The following is a 6,678-nucleotide window of genomic DNA, read 5'->3' as shown; positions in this document are numbered from 1 at the left end:
CGTTGGTGGGTGTGGTTTTTATTCCTGAACGGCGAGGACCCTCCTGTTTGCATCTGGAGGAAGGGGCTGTGAGGTTTTTAAAATTTTCTGTGAAGTAGAAAATCACCAAGTACAGCTCTAAATCACGAAAACAAAACCTGGTTTTACCCTGTAGGGGGCATTATGAGCATTTTGACCTACACCCCAGGGGAGGCGCGGCTCAGCAAGGTACAGCGGTCGTCTTGTAACCTGAGGGTTGCCGGTTCGATCCTCGGCCAAGTCGAGTTCATGTCGAGGTGTTCTTGGGCAAGACACTGAACCCCTGATTGCTCCTGATGGGTCATGGTTGAGAGCCTTGCATGGCAGCTTCCGCCATCAGTGTGTGAATGTGTGTGTGAATGGGTGAATGTGATATATGATGTAAAGCGCTTTGGGTATCTATATAAATACGGACCATTTACCATTTACAATCTGCTAAGCACCTCTAAGTTTAGGACAATTCAGCCGTAAGTGACTGAACCACAAAGTGGTTCTCATGAAGAGGAAGCAAAATTATACAAGGTTGAAGGCAAATGGAGGTTTAAGAATCACAACATATTCACTTTTTGTTTGTTTTGTTTTCAGAAAAATTAGAAATGCAGAAGTTACTGTCAAACGGGATAGGTTGGCCTGACAGCATGCCCAATGAACTGTGGCTCTCGTGGGTTTGACACACGTGTCTCTGTGTGAACATGATCTTAATTTTTAAACACAACGGTCAAAGTCTTGGGGAACCCCCTGTGCTATTTGGGGGGGATCCTCTTGTGGGTCTTGGCCCCTAGTTGGAATCCACTATTCAATAAATGGCTAATGCTAATCTTTTCTAGCTTGTGCTAGCTTCACATTTCATCAGTTCATCACAGCAAAACCCCACACAGGAAATTAAGTTTGGTTCTTTGTGACATGGAGACTGTAGGTGCTCTGAAAAGTCAGAACAGAAATCATCTACTATTGCTTTTATTTATTTTTTATTATATGTTTTGAACACATTAAATGTCAATTCTTTTCAAGCTTTTTTCAGTTTCCTTGCACAAACCATATGTGGTCCCTGAGATGTGTTGACAGATTTGTGAATAAAATATTAAGTCATCTGTTTATCATTCTCTCAAAACTTTACAATAAATAAAACAAATAAATACACCATTAAACTTTGTCACAGAGCTTATTCTTTTTACTGGACAGAAGATCTCTACAGTCATAACAGATGTATGCACTTGAAATCATTTACACAGAAATTAAATGTACTTAAACTCCTAAGCATTAATAATAATAAAGAAAACAAGGTTACATTTGGGGAACACAGCTATTTATTTATTTACAAGGACAATTTTCCCACAGTCCTAATACAGTTTAGTCTGGGATTATTGTGAATCTGTAGCAGTACACACTGATAATTTAAGAGATTTCTATATTTGAACAAACTGAGATGACTTTGCTGTGTTCTTAGCACAGCACAGAAAGTCCTTCCAGTCATAGCTGGATGGTATCATGGCTTCCCACTGGAGTGAATGACTGCTTATAGAGATATTCTTGGCTTTTTGTCACTCACTCACACACTGAAATGCCTTTCTAGCTCATCAAAAATGCCAAGGATAGACAATGGTCATTAGTCCCTGCCAGTGAAGGCGGCATTTCTGTGCGGATCAGCTGTGAGCTGCCAACTGCTTCCTTCTCTGTTTCCTGAGGCTAAGTCCAGACTGACTCGTATCCCATATGTGATGTCACGGGGGAGGAAAGGCTCCAAGACAAGCTAAACCTTCTGAACTGATGGCCACTTAGATTTACGCTTTCCTCAAATAATTTCTATCTTAGCTTGGAAGCAGCAGTTGCAATTCAGCTGCACTTTGTTCCTAAGAGGTTTGCTTGGTTTTAAATCTAAAAGGTCTGCTGCATCGTGTCAGATGAGCGTTAATAGTAAATTCAAACATTGTGCTTTATGTTCAGCACAGTAGTGCAACTTAAACTTATAAAGTGGAACACAGCATAGATAAATGTACTAATAGATGAGTGTTAAGACAACATACATGTTGAAAATCTTACAGAAGAATGAGAGCAATAATCTGTACAGGTTTGCTTTAAATAGACTTTATTATTCTGCTTTGGCTTCTGCTGTTTACTGTTTACATTAATGATAAAACCAAATTAGAATTTTTGAAGAAATTATGTACCAAAATGTTTTTTGTTTTCTGAAAAGGAATAATTTACCAATTTAGACTTCAATGTCTGAAATCACAATGTTTTGATAACTGAAAATATCTGCAAATCTTATTTATTTGTCAGTTTTGTCAATCAGTAAAATGAAAAGAAGCAAAAAGGCCTATGAAAGCCTAGAATTTATGAACAGAAAGATTATTGGAAAAGCTCAGATTTCATTCATATCAATGGCAGAATCATCATCAAGAATCAAGAAAAATGGAAACATCTAAAACAACAAATACCCAGTAGAGTAAATCTCAAGACAAAGTCAAGATTAGACAAACTCAAACACAAAGAAAGATATCAACACTTTAAATATCTTCAGAGTCCCATTCTGAAGCTCGCACTTAACTTCTTCCCCAGACATTTATTAAACACTTACAAACTTATCTCTGTTCTTTGAAATGAAATATTTAGAATTCTTTCTATGAAAACAGACTTGCATGTCATGAAATGACCTGGATGCAACTCTACACTTTTGCATTATTAAAAATGCACAGATCTGTGACAATACAAAAGAGCTGCGAGTCCATCTCTGCTGCACGCCTGACTGTAGTATCCACCTTCAACTCTGCTGAAAACACTCCTTCACATTGGTAGTATGTTTATTATCTTAAATTTTATCCTAAACGTCTTGACCACTGGACTCCAAGTAGAGTTCATCAAATCAAAATATTTTTTTCTTTCTGCCCAATTTAATTTTATAAAGAAGAAGAAGTCTGCAATTGTTTTTCTAACCTTCAAAAGTGACACAAATTATATTCATACCAACCCTCATGGAAGATATATATATATATATATATATATAATACAGTTTTGTTTTGGTTTGTACATTTGGGAACCAATAAATTTAGTTTAGAAATGGTCCTGAATAAATCTCTACCCTTCTAATTTCTGCTATTCATGTATAATTTGCACCACTTTAAACGAGATGTCTGTAGTTATATTGCATACTGAGAAGTAAAACACACACAGAGATGTCTCCGTGCAAGCTACAGGATGAAGATGAAACCATATCATCAAACTTCTAATTAGACTATTTTCCATTAATTTAATTAAAAATGTAAATATTTTGAGACTGATTTTAACATCGCACATAACACTTTAGATTAGATTTACACTGTTGAGGTGTCTGACTTTAAGGCCCTAAATAAATCACATTAAAGTAAATTAAAATAGAAGAAAAAACATATAAAATGGACAGTAAAGCGGATGTTGAGCAGACAGGATTATGTAACTCAGAGCTGCAGGTGCAGTCTGAGGTGTTTATTTGCCTGAAGGAGGAGGAATGGCAGCTGTGAGCCTGTCAGCTCAGGTCAACCAAAGAGGCATAAATGTGGCATAAGGTCTGAATGTTAATGTTAAGCTCTCTTTAGCCAGAAGTAAACATGATAAAATTAAACTGGAAGAAGAGCTACATTAGGAATTTAAATAACATTAAAAATGTTCCTGTTTGGATGTTGCCTGTTTTTCAGGAGAAACAAACCTTATAAGCTCTTAAATCGCAAGAGTTAATATTTAAGTTTTTCACGACTATAATTTATTCAGTTTGAAAATGCATCTATTTAAGAGAAACAGTTTTAATTGTCTTAATAAAATTTTTAATCTTTTTTGTTGTTATTAATTTTAATTGTTAAATGCCTAAAGTTAACAAAAGTTAAAGATTAATTTATATGGCAAATTGCCCTTAAGATATATTTGAATAAATGACATCCTTCACACTTTCAACTGCATGTTCAAAAGTTGTAGACATTGTATCTACAGGTATGATCATTTCTTTTGCCTTGCTCTCTGGAGAGTAAAACGCTCCACCTAAAAGATGCTCTATGTCTTTAAGGTGGAGACGCTCTATCTTTGTCTACAACAACTAATGCCTACAAACATCGTCCTAATAAGAATAAGAATAATACAATGGTTTGGCAAAGGTCTTCTAGTTGTTAGTATTTTGAAACTCAAAAAGCCAAAAATGAATGAATTTTTGAATTTTTCCTAAAAAAAATCTTAACAAAACAAAAAACAAAAAGGGTAATTTTTTACCACTTTAATACTCAAAGTGACTGAAATTTGGCCACAAGTGCCCAAAACATTTAGATGTAACTGTATGTCCACTCATTTATTATCAATCATGTATACTTGACAGGAAGGAAAGTGTGTGAGTTTGAGTGACAGACAGCTTAACTTTTCAATAGCCATTTTTTAAGAAATGATGTTTAAATCAGCTTTTCTATACAGAGATAAAATATTCTGTACTTTAGAACACAATTTTATTATTTCTTTGTGTTCAATTTTTCAAGGATTTTCCAAAAGATTTTCTACTTGATTAGTGTCTGAAATGTTAGCTAAAATGTGAATTAAAAATAAATTAGGCGCTTTTACCAAACTCTTTTGTCTTATTTACTTTTTTATACAGATGCAAAAGTCATTTGTTGATTCTTGTTCTATTTTCTCTGCCAAATAAAAACGTAATTCAAGTTCAATAAAGAAAAACACAAATTTGAACATAATTCTTCTTCAGTTTTTGACAGAGATCAGATGACTCTGTGATTGGATCAAAGATAATTGGATTTATTTATTGATTAATATCAACACACTGACGATACCAAATCAGTGCACAGTAGACATCGGTGCCACCACACCCTCGTAATCTGTTATACATGATTGCACGTGGAAGCAAAATTTAAAGCACTGACAAAAGTTTTTTGTTTGTTTGTTCTTCCTCTTTTTGTGGTTTTGCAATTGAGAGCATCAGACTTGAGGGATAAAATTGCATGAGTTTAAAAGTTTTTGGATGCATAAACCAGGAAATTTTCTGTGTTTCTGCAAGAAGATAAAAGCATGTGAGGGTAAAGGTCCAGGCCTGAACTTGGCCAAGAGCCACGTGTATCCAGTGCAGTGTGACTGACGTGTGCAGACTCGTGTCCATCTGCAGTTGGCTGGTCTGAAAGCTGCCGATGCCTCTGGCTACAGGAAGTCACAGGTGTGATGGAGGCACGCAGAGTCATAAACAGCACACCACCCTGCCCGAATCTATTATTGCTGATGGGTGGGCCTGCACACCTACAGAACTAAGCTAAAGAGAGGCATAATAATAATAATAATAATAATAATAATAATAATAATAATAATAATAATAATAATAATAATAATAATAATAAAATAAATCATTTTCATCAGTTTGTTACACTTTTCTCTCAGTTAAAAAAATAAGCATCTTGAGGCAAGTTTTCACTTTAATTAATTAGGGTTGGGTTAGTACTTCAGTTATGACAGCCATAACATATCAGTAAAAAGAAAAAAAAAACTTAATGTTTAAATTTAAACCAGAATCTGAGCAATATTTCACAAAGATATGTCTAAGAATGACCCTATTTCAATTAAATAAGCCAAGAAGCAAAGAATAGGTAAGTAAATCAATACTATTAATGAAAAAAATGAACAAAATACATTTTTAAATGATTTTATCAGTTTTGTTTCAAACCACATATGTTTATCTTTTAAAAAGTTACATGTTTTTGCATTGATAAACAATGCACAAACATTGACTAAAAGATGTAACTCTATTGAGAAGAGAAAAAAGACATTTTGTGTATTCATTTTTCAGTACACATATTTTGTTAGTATTCACTGTGTTGCAATTTACGATCTGATTGTACTTGTTAATAAATACCACACAGAGGATACTCTATTTCCAGAAAAAGGTGTAAAAAAAACAAAAATCTAAAGAAAGAGAACAAAATTTTGGAAATGGTTTATTTGTAAAATATGTCAATTTTATTTGACTTCCTCTAAACACAAGAACCATTTTTCAGTGTAAAGGTATTTATTTAATAACATGTTGTTCTCTAACAAGATGATTAATCAGAAAATAAAACAGAAAAAGAAACGTACAATACAATAAAGCAAAAGAAGTGTCTAAACCATGAATGAATCACTAAATGCTCTGGCTTAATGGCATCTTGTATTTAAACATTTCCATCATCATCATACTGTTCACATTTTGACATCTTCATGGGTCAGCGTGTCTCAGTGGGTAGAGCGGTCGTCTTGTAGCCTGAGGGTTGCTGGTACGATTCTTGGCCTGTCGAGCTCATGTCGAGGTGTCCCTGAGCAAGACACCAAACCGTAAATTGCTCCTGATGGGTCGTGGTTAGCACCTTGCATGGCAGCTTCCGCCATCAGTGTGTGAATGTGTGTGTGAATGGGTGAATGTGATGTGTAATGTAAAGCGTTTTGGGTATAATTCCAGGTACAGAAAATGCGCTATATAAATACAGACCATTTACTATCATCAGACCAAGACAGATGACATGTTTTTATGTTGCTGTGTACCCACCAACTTTTTATATTTTGTTTCAAATAATTGTTTGAGGAATTATCATTGCATGATTCTATTCAAAGAAAAATTAATTAACTATGAGTTAGACTAGGCTGGTTCCTGTTTTTTTTTTTTTTTATTACTCAAAG

Source organism: Melanotaenia boesemani, chromosome 1, assembly GCF_017639745.1.
Source record: "Melanotaenia boesemani isolate fMelBoe1 chromosome 1, fMelBoe1.pri, whole genome shotgun sequence".
In the NCBI taxonomy this organism is placed as follows: Eukaryota; Metazoa; Chordata; class Actinopteri; order Atheriniformes; family Melanotaeniidae; genus Melanotaenia; species Melanotaenia boesemani.
The sequence above is the reverse complement of the archived record's forward strand: the minus strand, read 5'-3'. Positions refer to the sequence as shown.